This window comes from Rattus norvegicus, chromosome 3 (genome assembly GCF_036323735.1).
Source record: "Rattus norvegicus strain BN/NHsdMcwi chromosome 3, GRCr8, whole genome shotgun sequence".
Classification (NCBI taxonomy): Eukaryota; Metazoa; Chordata; class Mammalia; order Rodentia; family Muridae; genus Rattus; species Rattus norvegicus.
This window is the reverse complement of record NC_086021.1, coordinates 98,905,959-98,921,356: the sequence shown is the minus strand read 5'-3', so window position 1 is coordinate 98,921,356 and position 15,398 is coordinate 98,905,959. Positions and strand designations below refer to the sequence as shown.

Below are 15,398 nucleotides of genomic sequence, written 5' to 3'. Positions count from 1 at the left end.
GGGAAGGCCTTGCTCCAGGGTTGCCATAGCAACCTGGATCCTCAAGGCCAGTTTTGAAGACAAAAACCACACACACACACACACACACACACACACACACACACACACACCATCACACCATCACACCATCACACCATCACACCCCAACTTAACAAAGTGTCCAGGCTGTCAGGGTTCTTCATGGCCCAGAGAGCACCAAAAGGACATAAGAAACATCTTTTGTCAAGGTGTCCAGTCTTAGAGCTGACTTCAGACTTTTCGGGGCAGGGGATATTCTGCTTTTCTGAGAAAATAGCCAGAATTAGCAAGTCATACACATACTAAGCAAACATTTTATTGAGCCTACTGTGTTCCCAGAGCACCATAAGAGGTAAAACTTCTGTCATGTTCTCACGTTGGACAAGACTGCTGTGAGGTGGGGTGGAAAGAGCCTAGTGTTTTCTGAGGACCATCTGGTCGTGAGCATGGCATTCCCACTACAGACTCTGCCTGCAGCAGTGTTCCAAGGGGCTGGAGGTCAAGGCTGCACTATTTACAGCAGTAAAGAATGAGGAAGAACTTGCATGCCGGGCCTGCTGGCCATCTCTGTGGCAAGCATTAGGGTCTGGATTCAAATTCCCAGCACCCAAGTGAAAAGGTTGGGTGCGGCTGGGTGAGGGAGCAGAGGCAGGAGGATTGCTGGCTTTCCAGATGCCGGTCTAGATTCAATGAGACACTCAAAGGCAGGGTAAGGCAGAGAATTACAGAGTGGGACACCCAGCCTCCTCTTCAGGCCTCTACACAAGTGTACTTGGGAGCTTGAGCCTATGCACAGGTGCACATATGTCCCCCCAACACGGGGAGGGGGGAGAGGGAGGGAGGGAGAGGGAGAGTGGGTAAGGGAGAGAAGAGGAGAAGGAGAGAGGGGGGAAGGGGGAGAGAGAGAGTAGGGAGGGGGATGGAGAGAGACGGAGAGTGGAGAACAGGTAAATAAACATCAGAGTAACTGAGTGTATTACTTGAACAGCTGTATGTGGGTAGAGAAAGGCCAGATGGTGGCAGCCTCCCAGGAACCATGCCATTGGCCAACAGAGCCAAGGGTGGACATGAGCATGGTTACTGCTGAGCTGTCCGGACAGATCAAAGAGTGTGTTTGCATTAGAATTTAAAATCTCGAGAGGCAGTAGGCTAATGGACACAGAGGAGATCTAGGGGTGAGACACTGGCTTTAGCTAGTTTAATCTGATGTAGACAAATTCAGCAGAGAAGTGTGCGCCAGAGCCTTTAAGGAGCAGCAGGAGGTGAGGCCCCAAGCTTGCATTGCTTATCCCAAGAAGAAGGCAGAAAGGCTAGAAGCACAGTAGGGGCAGAGGCTGGGAAACTTGGGGCCCTAAGTGGTAGAGATGGTGCCAGGCTTGATGTGGAGGAGAAAGGCATGAGTGGGTGAAGACTAAGAGGTCCCTCTGAGTGGCCTTGCGTGGGATAGCACCAGGGCAGGGATGTGCCTTGGTAAGTAGCTGGAATCCTATAGGAAAGACAAGCTGGAGATGTCAGGTTACGGAAGGCATAAGGAGAAGACAGGGCAGCAGGTACCAATGATAGACTTATATTGTTAGAACTGGAGAGACTTCCTTAGCCCTGAGATAGGGGAATACAGGCCCTCACCAGATGGGGCAAGGGAGTGTCTCAGGCTTTTAAGTTTTCTCTGAGCCTTTTGTGGGACTTGGCTCAGTTTTTCCAAGACCCGAACCTTCCTGCCTCCCGATTGCAGTGATCCCAACTGAGCTGGAGGCAAAGCAGAGGCTGCTGCTTGGAGGCCCTTGGGAAGAAGAGAGGGGAGAGAGGAAGAAGGTGTCCTTTGATGGTCAGAAAGCCAGGACCACTCTCAGAACTCACAGCCTACTTAGGGCAAGCACTCCAAGCACAGAAACTGGGGACCGAACAGGCCAGACACTGAGAGAGGTGGCTGGAGGTGGGTGGTGCCCTCGAGAGCTCATCCAAGATACTCTGGCACCTGCCTTTCTGGTGCCTTATATAATATCAGCTACCCAGGCAGTACTGGGACAGGCAGATCCTGAACCCAAGAGCTGGAGCCCTGGAATCTAGTGTCTCCCTGTCCTGTGAGCTGATGTTGAACATGTCATCTAGCTGTCACAGTGCTGTGGGTCCAGAGGCCTGGAACACAGGTAGAGAAGGGCCACACGGCACATCGTATTTCCCTACAAAAGGAAGAACCTGGGGTGAGAAGAGAAGGTTGTACCATCCTGTCTGCTGTCTGAAACCATCAGGAGAGTACAAAGAAAATTCAGCTCTGTGGACACTGATCTGAAAGAGACACTCAGTGAGGAACAGGTTACTGTCACACCAGCTTTGAGAACCCCTAGACATTCTTCTTCCTTGTAGAGGGTCAAACCTGTATGTTGTGAAAGTAGACATCCCTACAGTGGTCCTGTTTAACACAGTTCTCAAACATGCACACAGCACCTCCCCCTTTCCAGAAAGCTTGTTAGCTCTTTGCAGAAAGTGGGTTCCATGCAGCACACCTTGGCGAGAACTGACCTGATTCATACGGACAGGGGCTCGTGCTAGGGATTTAGCTGAATGGTGAAATGCTTACCTGCCCTGCACAAAACACAGGATTCATCTCCAGCATGGCAGAGGGGAAAGGAAGGAGAGGGAGGGGGGAAGGAAGAAGGGAAGGGGAAGGGGCTAGGCAAAAGGAAAGTGAAGAAATACAAAGAGGAGAAAGGGGAGGCAGCCCTTTAAGTGGGCTCTCAGATGGCTCAGTGAAGGACAGACACAGCTGCCCTCTCTCACAGCAGGAGGACTGCTCGCTCCCGGGCCTGGCACGCAGTTAGCCTAGCCGGTGAAGCTTTTGCAGGACTCAGAGCAGCAGCCGCCTCGTTGCCAAGCTTGGCTGTGGCAGAGCCTGCTGTGGCTCAGGGACCAGCGGCTTCCAGGTGGGCGGTGGGGTCAGGCATCTGGAGCAGCCGACACACAGATGTCCCGGCCGCTCTTGGATCCCTGCCTGCCTCCCGCTTTCCCTAATTCCAATATTTGGCTGCTGCTCTTGCCTAATTCATATTCCAATGTCAACACTGCATAATCTCCCCCAAACACTGCCGCCCTGAGGCTGGGGAAGGGGAAGGGACAGGAAAGCGGGGACACAGAGACCGGAGCGGGTCAGGAAAGGAAAGTGAGGAGGCACAGGCCAGAGACAGGAAGCCCCAGCAGGCAGTGCTTCCGGTAACCCCCCCCCCCATATCCTTAGAGGGGGAGATCTGTGGGACATCATTCAGTGCCATAGGACACACTGTGCTCCACAGGGATGATGTTTTCATGTGCCCAGAAAAGGGGACCCAGAGACTCCCCACAGCGATCAAACGAGGGTGTGCTCAACTTGTATGACCTGCAGTGAAGATAGTGGGACTTCCGCCTCCCAAGTCCGGATGCTTGGGTCTCTGCCTCCAGCTTAGCCTCTAGATGGCTATGTGGCCTTAGGTAAGTCTCCCAACTTCTCTGGCCTCCATTTCCTTGACTAAGTGAAGAAGAAACACCACCAAGCACCTTCTCTAGCCACTGGGGAAGAGAAGAGCCTTCTGTGAAGCAGCCAGGTCCTAGTGGCACCAGCCCGTGTTTTAATGGCACCTGGCCACAGGCAAGGGCTACTACTACTCAGAAAGCAGGAAGAGCAGGGGCTCTCCAGGCTCTAGCCAGGCAGGGAACTGGCAGGGCCAGCAGAGATGACTCAACTCCCAGTCCAGGCCCTGAGCCTACCTCATAAAACGCAGTCCCTCTGGGTTCATTTTTACAGGGGGAAACTGAGGCTCAGGAGTTAGCCCAGGAAACTAGTGCAAACATGGAAACCAAGCCTGTCTGGGGGCAGAGCCGAGCTGGCCCCGTACTGCTGCCCAAGCTGTAGTAACAACTAAGGAGTGATCAGCTCTACCACCAGGGGATAGAGGCAGATGGTAATCAGGCCCGTCACAGGCCGTTCCTACAAGGCTCCCTAAGGTCCTTCCTGTACCCACTCTCCTCTCAAATCTCCTGCCCCGCCCATCCCTCCCTCCGAACCGTCTGCCTTCCAGGCACTTGTCCTCCCGGGCTGACTGCAAGCTCCCAGGGATCCAGTGACCTCCTCCTAGAGCATCCCCACAGGGTTGCATCCAGTCAGACTTCCTGAAAAGGATTACTAATAAAGCTTTGATTTGCATGTAATTTGCATATGTGTCTAAAGACCTGGGAGGCGATTTTAAGTTAAAGCCTTGGTTAGTCAGGGCGCTTATCCCTTGGTCCTTTGTGTGCCTCTGAACCTTCCTGGCCCTGACCTTGTAGGCTCATTACCAGAAGGGGAAAGACTTTAAAAACTAAGCAATGCCATTTCTTGAATACCTACTGTGTGCCAGGCTTATCCAGTAACTACTAAAGAAGTGACTGTTTGAAGGGGATGAAAAAAAAGCCACCTTTCTTTCTAGCCTAGGGGAGAGATTGAATATGGTGAGACTGTTGGGGTAGGTAATTCCCGATCCTGCACCCTAGAAACCCATTTTCTCCAGACTGCTGGATGTCCTGTTCTAGTCCAGCCTCCCCGAGTGCTAATATTGAACTCAGAGATACATGAGGGGTGGGTGTGGATGCAGCTCATCGAGCGCTCACCTTCTGGTCAAAAGGCCTTGGGTCCCTAGCCATGGGTTCTGTCTCCGGGTGTGGTGCATGTGGAGAAGCCACTTAGCCCCAGGATTACCAGTCACATGCCACCCTGAACCCTGGGGAATGTTAGGCCACGAATATGCCTGTGTCAAAGGACATCCCAGAGATGGGTGATATGTGGCCTCTGTTTCACAGGGGTCAACTGACTACCTCAACTTTATAACCAGGAAATGCCAGAAGCTGACACAGGAACCCAAGGCTGCCTCTCTCCGAAGTCCCCACATCCCCACAGTTGCCCTCAGTGAGAAGCACCTGGCTAAGGGAAAGAGGACAAAAAGCATGTGGAGAAGAGGATGGTGAGAATAGACGGTGACGTGCTGGGTCTCACAGCCAGTGCAGGGATGGCCTCAGACACAGTGGGGGCAGGACCACACTGTCACTGGTTCACACAGCAGAAGAGTCTAGGGTACCGGTCTTCATACTGGGGGGTTATCTGAGGAGATCTATGGGGCTCTGGCCCAGCTGGAGTGGCCAAAGAGTTTGCAGCTCCCTGAGGGGGAGCAAGACTGGATGTTGGGCCTCTTCCTCAGCGGCCGTTGCCCCAGAGTCCGTGGCAGGTGGCAGGATGCAGTAAAAATTGGTCTGTGGCTAGGAGCTAAGGTTGGGGACCACCGAGCAGGAAGTTGCTGCAGTAGGCTCTAGCAGCTTCCAGCAACTAAAGCTTCAGGAGAAAATACTCTTCCCTTAGGGTATTACAGCTTGATAAATCAGGTACTCTCAGAAAGTCTTTGGTAAAATACCTCGTGTACCTTATTCCTGGTGGATAGGATCTTATAAACATTCTGGGTGGGTAGGCATCTAAAGGCAGATACCTTCTATTGGCTTGGTCTGAGATGTTAGAGATGCCTCATCTGACCATGGAGGGGATTTGGGTATTGCCTGTATGTGATTGATTGATTACCACAGTCCTCTCCATGTGGTGTCATGTGCACGTGTTCCAGGACAGGAACCTGGTCGGGAGTAGATTTAATCATCTACCGTTCTCAATTATGAGAATTGCTGGGGTTCCGCTCAACCTTACCAGGTTTTCTGTCTGGTGGCTCGGTCCACTGCCCACACTAGGGGATGGAGTGAACTGGGGCAAACAGAGCAAGTACAGCCCCACCCCAACAGGAGCCTGTTCTGGGCATGTAATAACATATGCCCAGGGCCACCAGATCTGCTGCCCTTTCAAAGATTCCAAAAATCAAATTACTGCTCAGAATCTCCCTATTTGTACATGTTGGCTGAACATTTAAGACAAAGGACAAACACTCAGACAAACAAAATGTCACTGCTCCCTGGCTGACCCACTGGCCACAGTCACAGCCTCCAACAATCCAATCCCATCAGCTCACAGAGGCTCGCTGGAGTGTGAACTCGCAGGCTGCAGGACTGACCATGTTTCTGTGTCTAGTGGTGCCAGGGCTGGCACCGACATGTATTGTCAGACTTTGGGAACATGGGAATGCAAGCCAGTTCCCAGACAGTAAGAATAGATCCTGGCTCCTGCGTCTCTGTCCCAACCCTGCTCATGGCCTCTCTCACTGTTCCCTGGTGCTGTTCAGAAACAGCCTCCAGGGTTGCAGAAATGGGTCAGTCACTTGTTAAGCAAGCATGAGGATCTGAGTTCAGATCTCCAACAACCAGGGGTGTCAACTTGTCAGTAGGCCAAGGTGAATGATCAGATGGGCCCTGGAGTCCATTGACCAGCTAGTCTAGATGGACAGAGGGGCTCCAGGTTCCACGAGAGAACCTGCCTCAAAAAAGAAGAGGGAAACACCAAATCTCAACCTCCACATGAGCGTATGCAGACACCCACATGAACACACAATGCAGTTTCTCACCAGGCTTGTACACACACACACACACACACACAGAGAGAGAGAGAGAGAGAGAGAGAGAGAGAGAGAGAGAGAGAGGGAGAGAGAGAGAGAGAGAGAGATTGTATTTCCAGCCCTGTAGAGCCAGGATCTTAGCAGACAGAGATTAGAAACCTATGTTTATTATTTTTATGTGTATAAATGTTTTACCTGCCTATATGTCTGTGTACTGGGTTCATGCAGTACTCACAGAGGCCAGAAGAGGGCATCAGATCCTCTGGGACTGGAGTTAGATGGTTGGAACCTCCATGTGAGTGCTGGGAGCTGAACCCAGGTCCTTTAAAAGAGCACCACTGCTCTTAATCACTGAGCCATTCCTGCAGCCTCAGAAATCTGTACTTTTGGTAATTTTGAAGCTCACGTGGCAGTCCCTTCAGAAGTTAAACTTACAGGCCAGAGGCTGTAGGAGCCAGAACTATGCAAAAGTCTGTGAGAAATTAAGATGTGTCTACAGGAAGAAGTGTTACATGAAGGATGAATAGCCCAAATGTCCATCGGGTGGTGCATAGAGACACAGTATGGTACAGTTCCCCGCCCCCCGCAACCGGATTATTATGTAGCTTCAAAAAAGGTGAAGTGAGGTAATTTGTGTCACCATATAGATATAGATGCACTTCGATTGAAAAGAAAAATAGGTGCACGCAAGAGAGAAGCAGCTCATCCAGGGCATGCGATTCCACTTGGTGGCATTTCCAGAATGAGTGCTCAGAGCACTTCCCACCTGCTGAAGAAGGGGACAGGAAGGCATGGCCGCTGATGGAGAGGCGACTCTTGGGAGGGGCGTAGTAAAAACATCCCCTGGAACCAAATAAGACAACGGTTGTGCAAGCCTGAAATGCACTGAATTCCATGCGGTCGACTGTATGTGGATTATATTAAAAATAGCCCATCCTCCAGTGTCTTACCCAGGGGAGTGTAGGAGATGAAGCCAGAAAGAAAATAAAGAGGGAGCACTAAGAGCTAAGCGGCAGCAGCTAGTGGTGGAAGAGTGACCGCTGCCCGCTGCCTGCTGCCCCACAGTCTGCACTCCAGTCTGAGCTGCTGCGGGCAAGTGAGCGGCTGTCACCTGGGTTGTTGGAGGAAAATCCAACCCTCATTCGCCTCACTTCAGACTTTCCATTTCAATGCCCACAGCCTCAAGTGCCCTCCCATGACCCTGGGGCTTGGCCCTGTGAGTAGAGCACAGCGTGCACAGAGACATGGGTCTGCTCCTGCCCGAGTAACATATACAAGCAGATACAGTGATGTACACCCACAAGCCCAGTGCTTTGTGGGTAAAGATAGGAGCAGCAGGAGTTAAAGATCATCCTCAGCTACGGAAAGAGTCTACATCAGCTTGTGATATATGAGACCTGGTCTAAAAAGAGATTAAAAGGAAACAAAACAAAGCAAAAAACTCCAAGAAGACAGTAACAGTAAAATTCATACAATGTTGTCTCTAATTAGAGGAAAGTAGACAACTAGAAACCTGGGGAGAGGGCTTATCAGGTAAACCTGAGGGCCTGAGTTTAGCATCTATGTCACAGTGGTACATGCCTTTGCTCTCAGCAGAAGTGGGCAGGTTTCTGTGGGTCTATATAGTGAATCCCAGACCAGTCAGGGCTACATAATGAAACACTTCCCCATCCCAGGGAACCTTCCCCCATCTCAGAAAAAAAGAAAAGCTGGACGTGGCTATGCACCTGTTGAGTCAGGGCTGTAAAGGGGCAGAGGCAGGGGACTGCGGGGTGAAGGGGCTGGCAGCTGGCGTAGCTCCAGGCTCAGTGGGACTGGTCTCACGGGAATAAAAAGGTAGAGTTATAGAGCAGGACACATGGCATGACCTCTATGCACCCCACATGTAACAACACATACACGTGCAGATATGAAATAAAAACAGAGAAGTAACAAAAGAAAGTGGTGAACACATATCTGCTGAGAAGTTAGGTCATAATCGTGTTTGGTCACACTGAGGGAAACAGGGAAGGAGGGGGTAAATGGCACTTAGTAGAGTGAAGAGTAAAGGCCACATGGCGGGGAACAAGTAGCTTCCTGAGGACAGAACTTCCAATGGACAAACTGGATTGTCCTCTCTGACGTATTCACTGCAGAGGGATAAATAAGTCAAAGCCTGGGAGACCCCAGTAGATGCGTCCCCAGCCTGATGGTGAGCATCTCCAAGATAAGGTGGATCCCACATGGCTCACAGAAGGCTTGTTACTGTGGAAAGGAGTGTCCACCCTGACACACACGATCTCAACCGGATGTTGAAGAAAATGTCGGCACACCCACATAGTAATTTTTCGTAACAGAAACAACCAGTGCCCTCTCAGAGGGTCCCAGTCATGACAGAGCAGAACTGAAGCCCTGCCAGAGCACAGAGGAGTTCTGAGCACAGCCTGCTGCCTGAATCCTGGCCTGCATCCCAGAAAGGAACAGGGCCATTAATAGCAAAGCTGGTGAGATCTGAATAAAATCTGCACATTCACGAATAGCATCGCACCCAGACGGTTTCCTTGGTTTGGGTCACTGTGTTCTGATTACATGAGATGTTAGAGAAAACGCAGGAAGGATGGAGAAAGAACTACTACTGAGGAACTCGCTGTGCAACCTCAGTGACTTTCCTCCAGGTCTAAAATTATTTTGAATTTAAAAAAAATAAATCAACGTATCCTGTGATATTTGTTGTGTGTTTTTAAAGAAGGGATTCTTTTTCTTTTTTTAAAGAAGGGATTCTTACAATCAGTCGAGCACTGGCTGTTATCTTTCGTATGAGACTGAGGGGCGCGCCCCTGAGGCTCAGGTCTCTCTGCAGCCTCAGCAGGTAACTGGGTCTGGAAAAGAGGTGAGGGTCTTTTCAGGTGTAATTAAGGTGTGGTCAAACTGCAGTAGAGTGGAACCTGGTGACAGATGTCTTTGCAAGAAGGCCTCTGAACACACAGGCACAGGCTCAGAGACCCCCGTGACAATGGCGGCAGAGATCTGCAAGCCAAGAAACACTGAGCATCCCCGACAACCAGCAGATGTTAGGGAGAAGTGCTGGCTGGGTTCCTACTAAGAAACTGCAATGGGAGAAAACCCTCTCCTGGATACCACACTTCTGGCTTCCAGACTGTGAAGGAACATACCTCAGTTGTCTGCAGCACTTGGGACTGTGTTACAGTAGCCCATCTCACCTGTGGCTTTGCTTTCCAAGGCTCTGTTATCTGTAGCGAAATGCAATTCAAAATATCAAGTGAAATATTCCAGAAATATACAATTCATAGGTTTCAAACATCTTGAGATTCTTAAGTAGTAACATGAAATCTTACCCTGCCCTAATCTCTCCTACCTAAGATGTGAGTGACCCTTTGCTCAGAGTATCCACACTGTATCCACTACCTACCTGTTAGTTACATTGCTGTTCTGTCATGAGATTGATTAGTATCACTGGCCTTATGCTATATCCAGCATGTTCAATGTATACTCCCTGCCCATTAGGTACTTGGCCATGTCTTTTATTAAATTTACTATCACAATCAGGACTTGTGAGTTTTCAAAGACTTATTTATTTTATGTATATGAGTATACTGTCATTCTCTTCAGACACACCAGAAGAGGGCATCAGATCTCATTACAGATGGTTGTGAGCCACCATGTGGTTTCTGGGATTTGAACTCAGGACCTCTGGAAGAGTAGTCAGTGCTCTTAATGGCTGAGCCATCTCTCCAACCCCCAGGGCTTATGTTTTATGTACCATATTCACACTGTATACACTGCCTTTTAGTCACTTAGCTACCTCTGTCATCTGATTGACTATCATAGTATTTTGTGTGTGTGTGTGTGTGTGTGTGTGTGTGTGTGTGTGTGTGTATTATAGGGTTTGTGTTTTGTTCAATGTACCCATACTCATGAGGCACTTAGTTGTCCCTATTATCTAATAAACATTACAGTGTCCCAGAGCTTATGTCTAAATAATCTTTGTTTTACTTGTTATAGCAATCTTAGTTTATCATTCATCATTGTTGTCTCTTTCTGGGTCTAATTTATAAGTTAACCTTACCATCGCTATGTATATAGGGAAGAGTGTCATGTGCATAGAGTTCAGTATTGTCTGTGGTTTCAGACATTCATGGGAGTCTGGAATCCATCCCTTGAGGATACAAGAGAATTCCTTCCTGTGTTACTTCAATCCCAGCCAAGTAGCATGTTCCTGGTAACACTCCACCCAAGGTCTGGTACTCCTACTTGGTCTAGGACGTTCCCTATAGGCCAAGGAGAGGCCCTCCTCACAGCCTAGCTGGCTGAAGAAATCCAACATGATCCTTATTGCAACCTCTGAGGCAGGTGCCAGGACAGAGATGGACTCCTTCTCACTGGCTTTGTCAGACAAAAAGAAGATAGATATTTACTGCTGTCTTCCAGAAGAAACTGTGCCATTAGACCTGAATAGGGAAGCCATTGTGCTCCAGTAGGGGAGCCAGCCTCCATATGGGAGGCAGGATGGATAGACGAAGGCACGGGACCAGCAAAGAGCTCCTGGATCAAGCTGCACCTGAAACTTTCATCGATTCTGGACTTTTTGACTTTTCTAGTTGAAGTCAGAGAAGTTTCCACTTCTGCTCCTGAGGCTGGAAGAGCCCTGTCTCTGGTAGGGTTAGATGCACAAAGACCAAGGTCATCAACAAGCTTAGGACTGAAGCCCCAGAGGAAGCTGCCGTGGCCAACTAACTGGGCAAATGCTCCTCAAAGTGACAGTCAGAGGCAAACACACCTGGTGCTTCCTTCAGGCCTGACTGGCTTGTCACTGGTGGACAGTTCCTGTAGACAGAAGCAGAACAGACAGTGGAGCCCTTGGTAGCTCAGAGGGGACAGCTATCTCCCACAGCAAGAATGGCAGGGAGGACTGAAGGGACATTTGTCCACAGATAACTTTATCTTACTCAAGAAAACCTCCTTGAACTAGGTCCCTCTGCTGATGCAGGGTGCCTACCCTCCCTGCAGGAGAGAGGTCGGGAGGCTCACGGGGCACCATAACCCTCATCAAAGCAACAGGGCCTTTGTCAGTCAGCAAAATTGTGAGCTGCCTAGACTGGCACTCAGTGGCTCTCAAGGCACGTGAGCTTCTGCTGAGAAATCCAGGAAAAGCACAGGTTCTCTTTCGGTGGATCCAGGCAGAACCCGGGAGTCATTTCTATAAAGACCTACTGGGTACAGAAAGACCAGCTACAACATCCAGGGCTCTCAGCTTTCCAATGCTACTTTTGCATCTGTAAATAGCAACCCACCTGCCATGCAGACTCGGCAGGGCTGGGATGTGGGGTGTGGTGTGTGGCTGTTGCCCTCCATCCACCCTATGCCCCCCAACTCCCTGCCTCCAGGAAAGAGCTCACAGTGTGGCCAGCCCCTAGTCAGGGAGCAAGTATCACTGAACTTCCCATTAACTGCCCTAAATGCTCCCTGTGTTATCGCTGATGTGAGCCCCAAGACTCAATTACAGTGATCAGGCAATTAGGCGCACCACAGCGAGGTGATTGCAAAATTAATGCTGGCCCCATCCAGCGGCTTTGGGTCCTCGCAGGACTCCACCACTCCACGTCCAGGAGATGGCAGCTGATCTCCCCAGGAGAAAAGACTGTTCTTAGGAAAGGACCCTATGGGACACGAGGAGGGGACAACGGAGAGCCCTTGCTTGCTTTGCAGCCCTCTGCAAAGCAAATACATGGTAAGGCATGCAGCCTGAGCTAAGAAGCCATCAGTGCTGCTATCATCCTCTTTTAAAGAGAGAAGCAAACCCCCACCCCCGCCTTCAGTTGTTAGGAAAATAGAGAGTTTGTTGTCTCACTGGGTCCCCAGGGCCTCTGTGTCCTCGGCTGGAGGGACAGGAAGAGTAAGTTATGGTCAGCCTGTGAATTGGGCCAGAGGGCAGGATGAAAGGTGATCCAGAGCTTGCTGTGGACAGCGTCATGCCCTAGTAACCAAGTGCACCCTCAGGGGACACTTCTCGGGTCTCTGTCCTTGGGTGACCACAGCACAGCAGCGTTCACCCCCTTGGGAGACAGAAGTTTTCAGGTATCTGGATGTATAGAAAGAAGAATCAGTTTCTGAATGTGACTTTTAAGTGAACTTTGACCCATTAACGAAGTGGTGCAGTCAGCTTCCAGAGGGAAAGGGAACTTGGTGGGTAAGGAGCAAAGTCAATTTCCAGGGGGAGGAGAGAACTGGAGATTGGGAATTCCACACATTGTCCTGTCATCCCAATTGCTGAAGCGCACGCCTTCGTGTACATGTGCCCTTTATGCACACACAGACATGTCTCAGAACACACAGTCACAGGCACAGTCCCATGGCAACATATATGAACATGTGCCCATAAGCTAGGGAAAGCAGCATGCAGGGAGAGACACCAACAACCCTGTGCACAGAAACCAACATACATGATCAGATTCATGCATGTCTTCATGCACAAACAAGCAAAGCTTACACTCATACACACATACATGCTCACTGGTGACATCCTAGAATCAATCCTGGCCTCCAGGCTCAGCCCCGCCAGACCCTTTGTAGTTGAGCCTGTGATTTCACAAGTGTCCACAAGACGGCGCTCCCACTCTAGTAGTCCTGAAACTCCAGTGCATTGCTATTCAGAAAGGGGAGCCCGGACTTGGTTGTCAGGACTCCCCGCCTTTTCAAAAGTGAGAAAATGTGGCTGCAGAGGGGAGGGGCATGTTCTAGCTCCCACCTAGTGATCTCTGCCTTATTTCTTACAGTGAATTACAGTATGAAATGGGGAGTCGGGATACCCTGTAGTCACGATCCTGTTCAGAGCTTAAAGACAAGGGAAGCCGAAGTTATAAAAAATGAGTTCTCTCTCAGATTTCAGACACGATCCCTAAGTCACTGACTCTGTGGCCACAAGTAGGTTGCTTAGCTTCTCTATTCCTGTTTCCTCATGCCAGGCCTCCTCAGTTCCTATGCAAACCCACTTAGCATCTATAGTCTATATATTCAGATCACTGGCTGCTCTCTCAACCCAGCTCTCATTTCAACACTGCACACACGCACATGCACGCGCGCACACATACACACACATACACACACACAAGTACACACACAGAAGCATACATCTGTGCATGTGAACACGCACACACATGCACAGGTACACACACACCCAACAAGGCCTCCCTGACCCTCTCTGCTGATACTTCGTGTGACTTGAAACTGTCGCATTGCTTGGGAATTTGTTTTTCCTGTTGATTTAGTCTCCTTCTGGATGGCGCCCTTTTAATGAAAGTAAGACCTGTGCATCCTCCTCATCCCTGTAAGGTGACATGCATGATGTCTGGTGGAACCCAAGGCCTAGACAATCTCTCTGGCTCTGACGCAGTGGCTTTAGCTCTGTGCTGGTGCTGCCCTCCAGTGGCGCTGGGCCCATGACACCTGCTTTCTTTGGTGCCCAAGTGAAACCTTTTCATCCCCTCTAGACCGGGTCCACCACTAGCCCCTAGGAACAGCTCTGTGGAAGGTGGTGGAGAAGGTGAGACCTTGTCTCGCAATGATCATCCCACCCAAGTTTGAATTGCAAGCCCCTGAGAAAAATAAATTTAATTTCAGGAGACCCCTTGAGGCAGATGTAATATGGTGTCTATCTCTACAAAGTTCCCTGTAGGGGCCAAGCCAGTCTGACTCTACTTTACCGATGAAACCCTAAGTCCCAACACCATAAAAAAGATAAAATTGTCTGGCCTAGGACTGAAGAGATAGCCCATCGGCTAAGAGCGCTGGCTGTTCTTGCCAAAAATCCAAATCCGGTCCTCAACATTTACTCACAACGGTCTGTGACTCCAGCTCCAGGGGACCCGACACCCTCTTATGAACTCTACAAGCACTCATACACACGAGGCATACAAAGAAATAAATAAGTAAAAGGTTGAATTGCCTGTCCTAAGGTACCTGAGCACCCGCTCCTCCACCTTCCAAACTGTCTGAGCACAGGTCAGCTGCCCCTTGCAGAAAACCGCGCTGCATAAACCCGTCCCTGGCGTGGCATCTTTCTGCTCTGGGGCTGCTGTTTCTTTTCCCGACATTGTCGCCAAATATTTCACTGAGGCTCTACAGGAAATTAGTAGCTCGGTTTCCCGCGCTAGGCAGGCCGTCTGTATAGGGTCAGGTCGCATCTTGCTTTCTTCCCAGAGTTGCTGGTTTTTCGGGCCACCGCTTCAGCACCCTCCCTTATAGAGCACTCGGATGACATCGTTGTAAGACACAGATAAGAGATTCTGTGTGTCCGTAGCGCTGAGAGGGCAGCGGTAAACTGGTGGCAGCATTCGCCCACAGAATTTACAAACTGCTGCGTAAATGAGAGCGCATGCGCGGAAGAAGGCCATTGTGTAATGACCCCGGCCACCTTGCCTATGGAAGGGTTTGCAGTTCCCACTTAATAACCCACTTAGTGCCTCCAACTCTCGGAACTTGGGAGGCTGTTATGGTGGTTTTGTTTGTTTTTACAGAGAGGATTGCTTTATGATCAACTTCACTCAAGGAATTTACACAAAGCCATATAATTTCAGTTTCAGAAAGGTCTCACCCTACTGGGTCTCCCTGGTTGTATGTACACTTACCACCACCAACAACAACAACACCAGAGAAGGTGGGATAAAGAGGCACACTCAGCAACAGAAGAGTAACTTAGCAAGTTCCAGTCAATGCCAGGCCAAGAGAGAGTTGGCTGCGACTGTGACCCCTGAGTATCATTTGGCTGGCCTAGTCCTGCCAGGATAACTGCTGATGCTGCACACTGAAGAAGAGGTTCGTGTTGGGGGAGGGGGTAGAAGGAGGCCAAAGGAAGAGGGGTCATCTGAGTCTGAAGTGTGTATAACGGTGTCTACA

At 50.0% G+C, this 15,398-nt stretch overlaps 1 long non-coding RNA gene across 1 annotated transcript; it reads left to right on the top strand.

The window, feature by feature from the left end:
- Positions 1 to 103: 103 nt before the first annotated feature.
- Positions 104 to 9,211, top strand: LOC120101599 (uncharacterized). Its single transcript, XR_005502288.2, has 2 exons — positions 104 to 3,480; positions 4,825 to 9,211. It is a non-coding gene; the product is annotated as an uncharacterized LOC120101599 (long non-coding RNA).
- The last annotated feature ends 6,187 nt before the right edge of the window (positions 9,212 to 15,398 follow it).